We start from the raw sequence: 14848 nt of genomic DNA, 5'->3' as shown, positions 1-14848 counted from the left end.
GATTGTATTCATCCCCAGGGGGGGGGGAATTCACAGGCTTCCCAGCAGCATATGAAGCAATTATAATGAACCCCACCATTACCAGCTACAGCATTGAAGTGGTGAATATATTGATGCATCAATAATTATAATCCAATAATATAATGCTATATTGTATTCTGAAATGGGGCGTTCTGCTGGAGTATTTATAGTCTGTGGTATTACTGTGGTTACTTTTAATTAAATAAAATATCTGAATAATTCTTCACCACTGGTTTGGCCTAAGCCCTTTACTTCCAACAAAGGAAACATTAATGCTGCCCCACACACAGTGAGGTACAGAAATAAGTGGACTTTTTCTATTTCGTTGTGGAGGAACTTGACTGTGGGTGTAATATTTGGGTGTCCATGTACTGTTGGACGTGTAGTGTAGCTATGTGGGTCATTCTGTACAGGCAAAATAGAAGGACAGAGAGAAGGGACGGATGTTGGGAAAGGGACATCTCATCTTGAAGGAGAAAGAGCGAAGACGTGAAAGATTGAAGGAGTAAGAAGAGGAGGCGGCGTTCCTGTGTGATGGCTGAAGACTGATAGAAGTATTTGTCATCACTGGAGAGATCAGAAGAAGAGAGTAAGATGAAGCGAAGGATGAAAAAGAGAGAGAAAGCGTGAGGCAGAAAGGAGAAGGGACACGAAGAGAGATGGTGAAGGGTTCAGGGGGCATAATGATGACAAAATGACAAGAGGATGATCGAAGCATGGGTCATATTTACCCACAGGAGAGGGAGAGTGAGAGAGATGGCGAAGAGTCTGGAGGCGGAGAGGCGACAGCGGGCTGAAGGGTCACTCTGTTTACGGGGAGAAGGAGAGATTGAGGGATATTGATGTGAGGAGGGAGGAGAGAGATGAAGAGAGACAGACTGGGATAGAGAGAAGGCCACTGGCTCTGAAAAGAGAAAAGGATGATGAAGCGAAGAAGGGACAGAAATTATGAGAGCCTGCGAGGGGGGAAAACAGTCACAGAGAAGAGACGTTAAGGGGAAAACAGGGAGAGAGAAGCTGAAATCCTATCAGAAAATGGAGTCCACTGCACAGACGCAGTTGTTTGAAGTTCTGGAAAGATGCAGGAAACATGAGGGATCCCGTCTGCAGCAAACATACAGGTTTTTCTTTTTATCCAGATGAGGGGGTCTGCAGGGATTAAAAGAGAAGACTGAGAAAAACAAGAGCTTTATCTGTGTGTTAAAAGAGAGGTACAGACAGAAGGAGAGAGATGGTTGCAAAGTTAGAGAGGGCTCCCGAGTTGAGAAAGAAAGAAATGAAGACATCATCTGCAAAAATTCTGTCAGATCTGGGCCACGACTGTGAATAAGAAAAAGAGCAAAACCAGGGCTCTCCAGAACCCCGCCCCCCCCCCTAAATGTCAGGAACTGGATGTACAGACAAAGAAACAGGGCAGGCTACAATAGAGCTTGTCCGGAGATATAAGAACCAAGTTTATTAGCAGAATAGAACTCAAATACCACAGTCAAAAGGAAACAATACTCCCTTGGGTGAAAACTGACACAGAAGCAGAAGCAGTAAAATAAAAAGAACACTGCGGCGCTTGAGGGAGTAGATCTCATTAATATTATTGAATCTTACATTCTAAGTTATTATATCTACATTGTAAACTTTGCACGAGATGCTTCAGCAATATTGTACTGAATACGGTCATACCAGAGACGATGTGTTAGAGGGGTGACTTCTTCTCTGCCGTCCTTAGTGGGAAACACATGAGTGAGTGAGACGAAAAACGCTGAGTCACTCCGTTGGAAAGAAAACGGTGGTAATGAGAGAAAAAGAGTTAAGGACAATAGAGAGATGATGGGAGTGGCGGGAGTGAGGTCATGCTTTTGCTATCATTAAACATATGTATGTCATCCCTTTTTTTCTCTCCTCAGATGATTTAGACTTAAAGCACAACTGTCCCTAATGATAATAACATGTTGGAATGTGCCTCCAGTAGTGTGTGTCAGTGATGTGTTTTGAGATCTAAACTAAACAACAAAATATGTAATTTCCTTCCAAAATGACCCATAAACATTTTTTTATCTCATGCCTCTGTCAACAGGACAGCATCGTTGTCACTTCCATAAATTACATTTTGGTTCCATTTTGGAACCAAAAAACTCTACTTCTCTACTCTCTTACCCATAAGCCCCTTAATTCCTACTGAAGATGTAAATTGTTAAAACTGCTCATGAATATATATATATATCTATATATATATATATACACTTTATTATTTTATCTTTTTGAAGGCACAGAAATTCATTAAAAAGCAGCTGGAAACTGTAGTTCATGGCACTTGTTGGGGACTATTTGCATTTGCACAGTTGATAAACTATAGTGAGTATCAATTTCAGTAATAACAGAGACAGCGTGTAGCTGAAGAATCCACCATGGCCTCATGTAGAGTTCTTTGCAAACTAGCGGCACAACAGCAATAAGCTTCAAACCAGCTTAACTTCATCAGGGTGTTCATTCACTCATTCAGCTGTTAGTGGCAACATGAAAATTGATGCAGTGCGGTAGAAAAAATAATGCATCTGGCATTGAGAAAACAACAATCAAATCCACACATACCAACACTAGAAATGCATTTTCACAGTCAAATTAAATTACATTTTCAAAAATCTGGACCCTTCTTTCTTGAAAGACCTCCACCTCTGTGTTTTCCGACGCTCTGGGGAAAAACTGTAAAGACACATGGAAACCATTTTAAATCATTTTTTCGCCCTTGTAAAATATTTCTCTCCCTCTGTCAGTAAACTAACCTGTGAGCACAAGAAAAGATTTCACATACGTTTGAAAACACACATACACCCTATAGTTGTTTTTCATATATTTCAAATGCAATTCATCACCGACTCACATTGGACAGAAAACTGCTGCTGCACTTCTTTCTGTGCGCTCAGACACTAATGCATGGTATTTCAGTGATGTCAACACAGGTGTTTTTGCCATTTCCAGCTGATTAAAGACACCTGCCTCATTGCATCACTGGGGTGTGGCCACGTGGGATTGCCACTCAAAGTTATGTAGCCTCATCCAAATCATTTAAGATTGCAGTAATCTGAAGCGTTTACACATAGAGAAAATGATGCCATGTGTTATTTTGCAGTGTGGTCGTATTGACATGATGTCAGATAACAGTAACAGAGAGAAACTCTTAGAAACTCTTTTCTCTCTCTAGTCAACACATTGTGCGATAAGTATACCTGGACTTGTTTGGCTTTCGTCAAAGCCACAGCTAAAAAAACATGGACAGAGTTTGAACCGACGGACCTAAAACGTCCTCATTCATCAGGTGTTCCTCATTTCTGACAGCTATCTGGTTTTGTCAGCCAATCATGGTCCAACATCGTTACTGTTCATAACGATGAGGATTTTCACAAAATAATAAGCATAAAGAAAATGCATGATTGGATTACTTTTTATTCCACTTTTCATTTTTAAATGGAAAAGAATTGCATGCATCGGGCCACAAGACCGGAGAAGAGGGAAGGCCTTTTTTTGCCACTATTCAAATGTCACAACAACAGATTGCAGAAACAGCCGGGGGGGGAATCTTCCGAAAAACAGAGCTTGTTGCAGCTGTGTTGCAACTAAGAGGTGTGACATAACTTGAAAAAAAAAAAAGCCATCATGCTTCAACTGTTACTCGGCCGTAATAGTATCTAATTAATACAAACAGTTTCATCAAAACAGGCATCACAATAATTACTCCTCAAAAAGCAACACTGTTGGGATACTGTTGGTTTACAGGACTGTCTCAGAAAATTAGAATATTGTGATAATCCCCATACGTGTGATTTAGTTTACTGAACCAAGCTGAGTGTTTTTCAAGGCTCAGGAAAACCTTGCAGGTGTTTCGAGTTAATTAGACGATTCAAGTGATTAGTTGAATACCCTACTAGTATACTTTTTCATGATATTCTAATATTTAGAGATAGGATATTTGAGTGTTCTTAAGCTGTAAGCCATAATCAGCAATATTAAAAGAATAAAAGGCTTGCAATATTTCAGTTGATTTGTAACGAATCCAGAATGCATGACATTTTTGTTTTTTTAATTGCATTACACAAAATAAAGAACTTTATCACAATATTCTAATTTTCTGAGACAGTCCTGTACTCTGCCTTATTTCGAGACCTAGATTTCTACTAAAAGATAAACATGAAGTGAGAGTCGATGTTGGGAACCACAGTGGAAGGTTAAAGGGTGAATTCTGTGTCACAGTAGATCCTAAGGCAAGAGAATAGAGTTTTGAATTTTCCCAACTTCAAATGATTAAGAATGCTCGATCTGCGCACCATATTGAAGTCGGCAGCATCCGTTGAATCTGAATTGTCTTGGTAAGTAGAGTTGTCAGGCTGACTGTTAGTCTGTCTGCCTAAATATGAGCCAAGCCCTTTGGGGGATATTTCCTCTCCCTCCCCTCCTTTGTCTTTTTGGGTCTCATTGTCTTTACCCCCTCTTTCATCCCTCTTGCTCTCTCTGACTCTCCGTCTTTGTTGCTTTCTCTCTGCAGTGCGTTCATTCGTTTGTTAGTTTGTTCAGTGATCCTTTCATAAGTCGCTTCTTCCTTTGGTTCCGTAGCTTTTCTCTGTCTTCTATCCTTTCTCATCTTGCCTAAATCTCTCTGGTGCGATGCTTTAGCCGAGTCTATTTTATTCTACAGAAAGCACAACTTTTTGTTTGATGACCTGCAAAGGCATCTTGACATGACATGACAATCTTATTTGTAACAATATACAAATTTAGTAGTTTAGGTTGGGGTAAATTATTTAGTTTGAATTCATGGAAAGATTTAGCTCATGATTACAGTTTGGCAGCGAATCATAAGCTGTACCTCTCTGAGTACATATGGTTCAGATCAGATTTGTATAAAATCATCTAAATTGAAGTTTGTATTTATATAACTAAAGTCAGGGTAGACTTATACAGTACATGGTGTTACTGGACTGAGAGAGATGAGACATTCCAATATCATTTAACACATCCACTTGCACACCATAATCATCATTATCATCTTTTGCCCTTTTACGTATTCACATGTGGCACACAAACATGTCGCTCATTCACACACGACATCACACTGATTGTACACACATGCATACACATTCACCACCCACCAGTCCTGAGTTGAGTCAGAACCCCTCTGGTTTACTGACTCAAAAGCCTCTCCTGTTAAATCTCTCATGGCTTTGCCTGCAAAACACACACACACACACACACACACACACACACACACACACACACACACACACACACACACACACACACACACACAGGGTCTATGGCATATGTAGATGAGTCAAGATGAATCTCCCTTTGCACACAATCACAGAGTGGCATTCACACACACAATAAAGCATGCCTGACTACATCCTCACACTTATGTACTAAGTACACACACTGCCGAAAAACTTTGTCGTACATTTTCTCCAAAACTACTGGATATATATATTGCCATGAAATTTGGTTAAGACGTTCATGTCGCTCGCAGGATGAATTAATATAACTTTGGTTATCCTTTGACTTTTCACCACCATAAGGTCAACATTTGTCCTGCACATACCTGCAAAATAATAATAATAATATTTCCATCAGCCTCAGCTGTACTCTGTGCTTAGTGCTAATTAGCATATGCTACCATGCTAAACTAAGATGGTGAACTATATACCTGCTAAACAAGTGGAACCAACACGTTCGCAGCACAGTCTTGTTGTCTGGGTCAACAAAGGATGCGTTCAGGTAGAATATCGAGTGTACGTTTTGGCAGCACTCAGAGCCCAACACACACAAAAAGACTTGAAGCAGAAGAATATGCTTCTAGTTGCAGTTACACGTTTATAGCTTCAGGGAAACGTGAGCTGTTACACCGACTGTGTAGATCTATCACAGATCTATCGATCTCTTAAAATAGAATGATAGAAATGGAAAAGAAAGATCTATTTAATAAAACAGAAGCATATCTGTTCCATCAGACGCCTGTGAGACTTCAGGGTGTCTTTGTGAAGAGAAGGCCTTGGGACCCTGTCAGCAAGAAGTCTACAGTCTACGACTGTGTGTTGAATGTGTCCTGTTTTGATGGCGTGATTGTTTTTGTGTTGAGATTAAATTAATTCCTCTGCACACAATTGGGAAAGGATCCCATATGTATGGCTAAGAGCAGATTGTTTTAGTTTGACTTTATATCATAAAATAATATACACATAACCCACTTGTTAAAATATGTATTAAAGACAACCAAAACAAAGATCACTGATTCAGTTGAGTATGGTACATGGAGAGTATCCTGCTCTTCTTAACATGTTGCGCTCACATATTCACATACAGCCATATGCATGATTATACACAAACACGATCACAAACACTTAATCTGCATTCTTAATCAAGTCAAGAAAATGTTTCACTTAAAGGCCACTTTCAATATTTTTCATGTCAACCGTCTTTATTTATGTCAGACTAATTAAGATGATCTTACTGGCACTTCATCTTCTTCAGCAATACACATACTGTGCAATCATACGCTTCAGCTCCACACAGTTACACGCTGCCTTTCTTATAGTCTACACACTACATTTCTGCAAGTCACAGAGGAAGAGACTGTCAGCTCAGTGCTAATAATGTGAAAGTATTGTAACGTTTAAGCAAAAACAGCCACAGGGGGATGAGGGTATATTTTGTATATCTGATGCTCTCTATAAGTCATTGTGCAGAGAGGAGAATCGCTTCAGTGACTTTAATATAAATGTAGGCTGCCACAGAAACTAGGGAATAAAAAGACATCAGCATAACTGTGTATTGATATCATCCTGTCTTCATTGAGAGTCTGAAATGGCAGTCTCTGTCTTTCCATTTCCTCAAGTCGATGCTCTTTCTCTTCTTTTTCTTATTCACCCCTTCTGTTTCTCTCCCTTTTATAGCCTCCCGCGGCGCCCCCAAAGACAATAAAATTGAGATTGCATTAGCGAGAGCTCCTTTCTTGCCTCTCTGTGGAGAATAGCATAATTACTGTGTCTGGGCTTAAGCCAGAGTCCCTCGACCCTTATTGTGATTTAAGAAGCCTAATTTTAACAGCTGTACCACCACCCTTTCGTTAAAAAATGGAAATGGTCCTGGAAATCTTATACAGTCATCTATTGAGGGGATTATGGGTTTGTGTTTGACATGTTATAGCATCAGGGGTTAAGGCATGACCATCTTTAAAGAAGGTAAAGCTTTCTGGAGAATTGCCCTGAAGTATAACTACAACACGACGAAAAAATTGTCTTCAAAAAAGAGCTTGACACTTTTTTCTAACAAATAAATCGTGTCAAGGCTCTTGAAATTGTCTTTGACTTAATGATTCCAGAATGTTTTCTTTTTATTGTTTTCTTTTTCAATTTTCAGCAGTCTGGAGTTTCGTCTCGTGCAGAGAAAGTGCAAAGAGACAGGGGGTTTCTGCAGGGAAATGGGACAGTAAAACTGCTAACACGGCCACAGTCCTCCTGCCTCCCTCAGACTTTGTATTATTATGGCTTCCTGATACTAACCAGCTCTCTGTGTGTCATCGTAGCGTCTTTTATTGCTCCCACATTGAGCTTTCTCTTTCATCTTTTATTATGGCTTCTTCTCCTCGTAGATATTCTTTTCTTAGTCCTGCTCTTATCTGTCTGTTTTTATCTCTTGCTCTTTCCATCTCTCTCTCTCTCTCTCTCTCTCTCTCTCTCTCTCTCTCTCTCTGTCTCACACAAGCACACATAGACACACACACACACACACACACACATGCACCTAAAACAAATTGGGTGCAGAAATATCCTCTCTAATGAGATAGAACAATATCTAGAACCAGCCCCCACACTTAAAAACACACACACATCCACAAACACCTACACTCACAGCACAGACACACCAATACACACACACACACACACCGACAGACAGACAGACAGATAGACAGATAGACAGAGAGAGAGAGAGAGAGAGAGAGACTATGAGACGTGCCCTCAGAGTTCTGCAGCTTATGATAATGTCTGTCTCTTCCAATTAGGCACTTCTATCTCTGTGATGTTTGTCACACTCCTTGCACTCTTTTTCCTCTTTAGTCTGTCTCCTTTTCCCCTCTTGTCTCTCTACTTGGTCTCCATTCATTCTCTCTCTAAGCCCCACTATCAGTGTGTAACCTGTCTCTGACACAAAACAGATGTATCTCCGTCCCCTCCTTCCTCCTTCTATCTCCTTCCTGCTCCTCCGCCTCTCTATCTTTTTACTTCGTCTGCACCTACCTTCAGTTCTCACCACTATATTTTCTGCCTCTGCCCTTTTCTTACTGCTTTCCTTTCTTGTCCTCGATGTCTCGGAGTCCTCATTCTCACATTTTTCTCTTCCTCCGTTCGATGGCACGTCAGCACTGTAATGATTTCCAGAGGACCAAGTGCTCAGACGAGCATTGTTTGACGGTCTTTGTCAACAATGCCATTCATGAACAAACACTTTCATAAATCAATGCAATTTGTTTGCCACTTCGTTGCTGTTGTCACTGTGCTTCCCCGCTCGTCTTTATTCTTCTCAAGCCTTCTCCCTTTATTTAGCACTCTGAGTTCGTTTTTCATTGATTTAAACAATGATTGATCCGCTTACGTTATGGAATGTGTTACCATTCCTGTCTGGTTCTTTGCTTTGGAGAGACACATAATCTCATCAAAATGTATTTTAATTTCTCCACCAACCATCTGTCTGTATCCACCATCTTTTCGTTCAGATTGTTCCACATTATTGTATCATCCTCCGAAGAGTCTCATAAATCAGCTGTGTTCACTTCAGATATAGCAAACTTGCATCTGCCTATTTATTGCTTTGTTAATCCTCTTCTTGTTTGTTTTTTCATGCGTTCCATCCTTTTCGACCTTGTTATCCTCCGCTAATCTTTTCCATCCCAAATCACCTAAGGCAAGCTCACCTGCTGCATGGTAGAGAGTCTCATTATCTATGCCACCTGCTGAGTGTGTGTCAGTGTGCATGAGCAGGTGTTGTCTCTATTTGTTGTTGTAGGGATTTGGGGTGGGAAGGGTCATATTATGTGCAAAGTGCATTGGGTGTGTTTGTGTGTGTGTGCGTGTGTCCCGCTTGTCATCCCAAAAAAGCGTGGTCGTCTCACAGCTGCTCTACAATTTATGTCTATAATTACAGGAGACATGTGGAGGAAAATGTTGCACAAAACCAGTGTTATCCATGTGAGTGTGTGTGTGTGTGTGTGTGTGTGTGTGTGTGTGTATGTGTGCGCGTATAAATGTTTCTGTGTCTCGGGGGGCTAGAAACATTTTCAAAATATGACAATTCAATTACCAAATCGGCGGTTCTGTCGCCATGAATCCACCCAGAATTGCATTGCAGGCTTGTTTCTAAGGCTTCTCCCACAACACAATGCATTAGTTTCTTTTTAATGGGCCCGGTCCCAGTTTGACACTGAATTTATTCAATCTGATGAAAGTTTAAGGGTTTCTCTTCGAAATCACGAAGTTATAATGACAATAGAAACATTCACTTCTGCAATATTCCTAGGCACCCATCCCTCTATCAATCCAAAAGTTCCTATTTGCCTTCCTTGGTTGTTTAATACAGAGGAACATTGTTGAGCTCTTTCACATGGTTAGGATTTTTCAAATCCACCTCGACATGACTCACAGAGCAGAGCATGAACACTAACTGTCCTCATTGATTCACACCTGGTTGCCAGATTGTCTTCATAGCCATAACAGGAAAATAGATGATACATAACCGAAACAATGCATCTTGAGCTATGCTTTCTGTGTTGAATGATTTGGATCTGAAAGTCTTTGTCTTTAATGTGTTTATCTAACAATATGCTGTTTTGGTCTACTTTGGTGAATGAATCAACAATAATGCAAAATAGCTTGTCACATCACAAATTCTGCAGACATACGGCCACATATAGTATAAAACAATGTAATGGGTAGTTTTTTCACACAGGTTTTACTTAGAGGTTATACAGCCAAATTAAGCCATTATATGAAGCCATTATCTCCCCTCCCAGTAGCCCTGCATACTCCAAACATAATGTGGACCAAATGGACAAATTAGCAAATGGAGAAAGGGGTGTTTTGTATTTCATGCTGCATGCTGAGAGATCATTTAATGATGTTATCACATTTTAAAAAATAATTCTTGAATAGTGCAGCTTTAGGACTTCCCTGAGTATGTCTTGCTGTTTTTTGAGGAAAAAAAGTTATGCGTGTAGACTTTGTACATTTTAGCATGTTTTAAACTTTGAAGACAATTAAATAATGCAGTTAAATCTGAGTTGCTCTTTAAGGGCCAAACATAACTCCGATATTACAGAATTAGCTTTGAGGGCTGAAACCAGTCTACAGCCCTCTGTTGAGCAGATGCACCACTATTCGCCAGCTCTCTGAGCTCTTTTTGTCAGGTTTGTATTCATCCATTGGCCTTTTGGGAGTCTGGATTGGGGTTCATAAGCAAAGCAATAAAGCAATAATTAATTAAAAGAATAAATTTAAGCAACCCATTTCAAGTTTGTTGATTGAGTGAAGCTAAGCTGCTGCTGCCTTGGGATGTCTCGGTCAAAAACATGGAGTGAGATCAAAGATGTAACAGCTTAAAAGACTCTTTTGTGGCTGTGCATATAAGCTAACTAAAATGGACCGAACGCCATGCTTAAGAAAAGCAGAAAGGAGAGACTGAATCTCTAAGGGACATAATATTCATTAGTCATTTTCTAGACAACCGTCCATCCAATCGACTTCACGCTTGAGGGGTGCATTGCTGAGGACCCAATGAAGCACATTGTCGAGTGTGAAGTTGTTTTGGTGGGCGATTCTCGAAATACCAGAGGCCAAGCAACCATCACATTCTGAACAGGCACCTTTTGAACAGGCACTGCACTCGTCTCTCTAAAATCAAGCAAACTCAGTACGTCCTCTCATAGGGGTTGCTGACAAACCTTACAGCTTTGTTCAAAGCAGCTGTGTGACTGTCCACAAAGACTTCATCTGTCATCCATGATTCAACTGTGACTTTTGTTATCTGCAAGTCAAAAGATTTGCACATGCAGTAGCTGGGCCCCTGCAGGTGTGTGTGTGTATGTGTGTGTGTGTGTGTGTGTGTGTGTGTGTGTGTGTGTGTGTGTGTGTGTGTGTGTGTGTGTGTGTGTGTGTGTGTCTGTGTCCTGCAGTGATCCAGTTTCCAGTCCCAGTAAAAGTAGGCCAGCCAGTTAGCCCATGAGTCAGTCTTTTCTCCTGAGAAAGGAGACTCCCTGACATGACAGCATCATTAACAGCTGACCGACACACCCTGCCAGGCGGACACTCACATACATACAGAACTTTTTGTATTATCCTTCAAGTGAACACACTAGTAATATACAGTAGATGGACACACAAAAACACACAGCTGACCTGCTGCATGTGCCGCAAAACACCCAAAGTCCGCTCTCAGCAGTATTTTGTGATGGATACTGTAACCGTTTGTCTCCCCTGGTGTAGAAACGTGGAGCTGAGGTCACTGACTCTCAGTTGAAGTCAGATTAATACTGACATGAACCGGGTAGAACTCAGAGACTGAACTGAGCTTAGCTGTTTTTTACCCAGGCGTTTGCTGGTTTTGGCATGATGTAAATATTTGTAACTCCTTTTCCTTAAAATTCCCCATTTGAACATGCAGAATTCAATTCATATATGTTTCATTTACTTTTCTATGTATTTTCAGGGGACGTCGGCGAGGGAAAATCCCTCAGTCTGGTTTCAAATTTTAACATTTGTAATAAAGTAATAAAACCGGGACACATTGAATCAATACAGATACAATGTTCCTGTTTCGTAATAGCAGAATCAAGATAGCGCACATTAGAAGCAGAGTCAAGCTCATTTAACATTCTTCAGTGAGTTAAAATGATTAACTGTTAAAATAGGTCAAACATGCAATGACGACACAGTCCGTCTTTCCTCAGTATGAGATGGGCTGGTCAGTCTTCTTCAGGATTTTATTTTTATAAAACACATTCTTAATGAAACCGATCTTGAATGAGCTGCTAACGGGTTTAAGCATCAGTGTAAACACGGCCTGTTGTGAGTGGTGATATCCCTGCGTGAGGTATGTGACATGAGATGTGTTTGGAGTGTATGTTGCTGACTGAGATGGTAATGTTGAGTCTTTCTTTGCTTTTTCTTCTTTAAAAACATTTTTGGACAGCTGGTGAAATGATATTACTGTAAGCTCTGTTAAGCCACAGAGAAATGAGGGTGTGTGTTTGTTTGTATATAACAAACTATGCACACGTTTATTAGTCTGCGTACTTAATATGAGCACGCACATGTGGCTCATGTTGCATCTTGTCTCTTGTCACCATTTGTGTTCCCATTATGTCACGTCTGTGAAATCTGTATGACAACAGCTGACTGAAGTTTTGGTTACATTTAAGTTTAGATCCAAATAACTGCGACAGTATACATCCTCCCTTACATTCCAGCTTAATTTCTCTTTTGTCTTGTGCTCATTACTTCACTGGTTGATCTTCAGCCATATGGAGGAGGGAAAATAATCATCCTGTCTTGATAAATGCAAGGTGAGATGAGTCATACCTATAAGGACAAACCTATATGTGAATGTGTTATTAGACAGACACTAATTTACACAAAGGAAATAACAGACAATAGGTCTCTATAGAGGGAAATATGTTCAAACCATCTGCCCTTTTATTAGTTACACATTAGTTAGAGCTGCCGTATTAAAGTTGATGTAAAGTAAAAAATAAACCATTCTGAAACCATAGGGGGAAGTTGTCAAGCGGTGCTTTTCCCAAGTGCTCTTCCATGCAGGAATAATTTTCCAATTATTTCCAGTTATATAATGATTATTACTGTGAAATGAAAGACTTCAGACCCTTTACGTATTTTCATATCATTAATATTTCCATTAGAGGAACCAAATTTAATAAAAATATATTGGAAAAGCACATTCATGATGGGCGAACCTAATGAGGCGTTAAAGCAAAATGTCTTTTTCACCCCAAAGTGTATTGTTGTTCTAAAGCAACATTAAAGATGTAAACGTAATGAATCCGTCTGAGGCCTCTCAGTGGGTGGTGGAGTACTTCACCATATAAATTACAGCACTGAACTTGAGTAATACAATGATTATGGTACTGATGACAACTTTAGCACAGTACATTTTGAAATATATCTTCCACCTGACCGCATGTGGTTCACTGTAAAGTATAATCAAGTTCCTTTTCTGTCAAGAAAAGGCCTCCAGTAAAACAGTGTTATCCATTAAAATAAAAGGAGTTGCACCGCCTGTTTTCTATTTAAACACATAGAAAAATCAGCACACACTAAACCAGATGACTAAATGTTGTCTGTCTTTTTACTCTGATACAAACATGAAACCGGGGTGGACCGTGACATGTGTCTCATTGATGTGCCAGATTCAGCTGGCATGACTAAACTGGGATGACACCATTGATTGTGAATATGTAAAAAGTGAGCAGATGTAGCGGCAATGTGTGTTTTGTATTACAAATTACATAGTTGAGTTTCCAGGTGGCAGTGATGTATTAAAATAAAAAACACTTAAGTGACAACTTAAGTGTGTGGCAGGAATCCTTTTGTGTATTATTTTCCTTTTCCAACGTTCCAATGTATTATAACATTATTCCCCAGAAATAATGTTATTACCATTGATCATGACAAGACTGGGCTGATGCACTATTGCTGGATTGTAGATCATTGGTGTAAATGGAAAGGTTTGATAACTTGAGATCATTGGCAGTAATTAAATTAAATTTACTTTATTAGATTTGTGTAGCAGAAAAGGCCTCATTTATGTTTACACACATGTAAAAAAAAAATCTGTAGACTATTGCTACATAGTTGCATCCAATACAATCCAGACATCTTACTCATTCTGCAATCTCCTCATGTCAAGAGAAGGGAAAGTGAAATAAATGCCAAATAAAAAGCCCATGTGCTGCTCTTTATTAGTTATATGCTTGCAAGTTTGCGATGCAAAAGAGGATTAGAAATAATTTATTTTCTCACAAAGGATCACAGACATGGAACCATAAAACCGGTGTGCCACAATGGATGGAAACGCTCCAACACTGTAAAAGAAATAATTGAAAACATGAAAATCCTGAGCAGAGAACAACTGGCCTCATTGAAAACAAAACAGAACTCTAATGTTACTGCGCTATTTTTCCCACTATATACTCAAACTAAACTAAACTGCCTAAATTAATGAGCGGTGCATTGCAATCATTTTGATTAGTACTGCCTTTGATCTGTGAGCAACTTCGCCGCAATAAACTATGCATTCTTTTGTTTGTTTCGTTTTTTTTAACGTTTCAGTCACTCAATAACTTTTTTACGAGGTTTGACTAATAACATCAGCTGGTTTAGATTGATGGTAATCATTTGAGGAGTGCTTAATTTAGTGTTAGCTTTTTGCCTCAAGAGCTGAGGACAGTCCCGGGCTTTGTCTATGTTGCATGTTTGCTTGCTAATACTTATTCCACATGTGTAAGCAGTGCACTGTGATGATGCACTATTACGGCCATTAGTATGAAAGAAAATAATGTCAGCCACAGTAAATGATACAAAAGTGTTCACCGATGGACACCAAGCTAAATACCAGCGCGGAACTGTCAATCCAAATCATCACAAAAGGCTGTTAAACGCCAACGCACCAAGGATTTGTCACTGAACGAGCTGTCAGCAGAGACGTCCCACTATGCACACTGTAAACCACAACTTTAAGACTGTTTCCACTTTTACCAGCTGTGAACTGCTTCTATGTG

The sequence above is a fragment of the Pholis gunnellus genome (assembly GCF_910591455.1).
Source record: "Pholis gunnellus genome assembly, chromosome: 12".
NCBI classification, from domain to species: domain Eukaryota; kingdom Metazoa; phylum Chordata; class Actinopteri; order Perciformes; family Pholidae; genus Pholis; species Pholis gunnellus.
The sequence above is the reverse complement of the archived record's forward strand: the minus strand, read 5'-3'. Positions refer to the sequence as shown.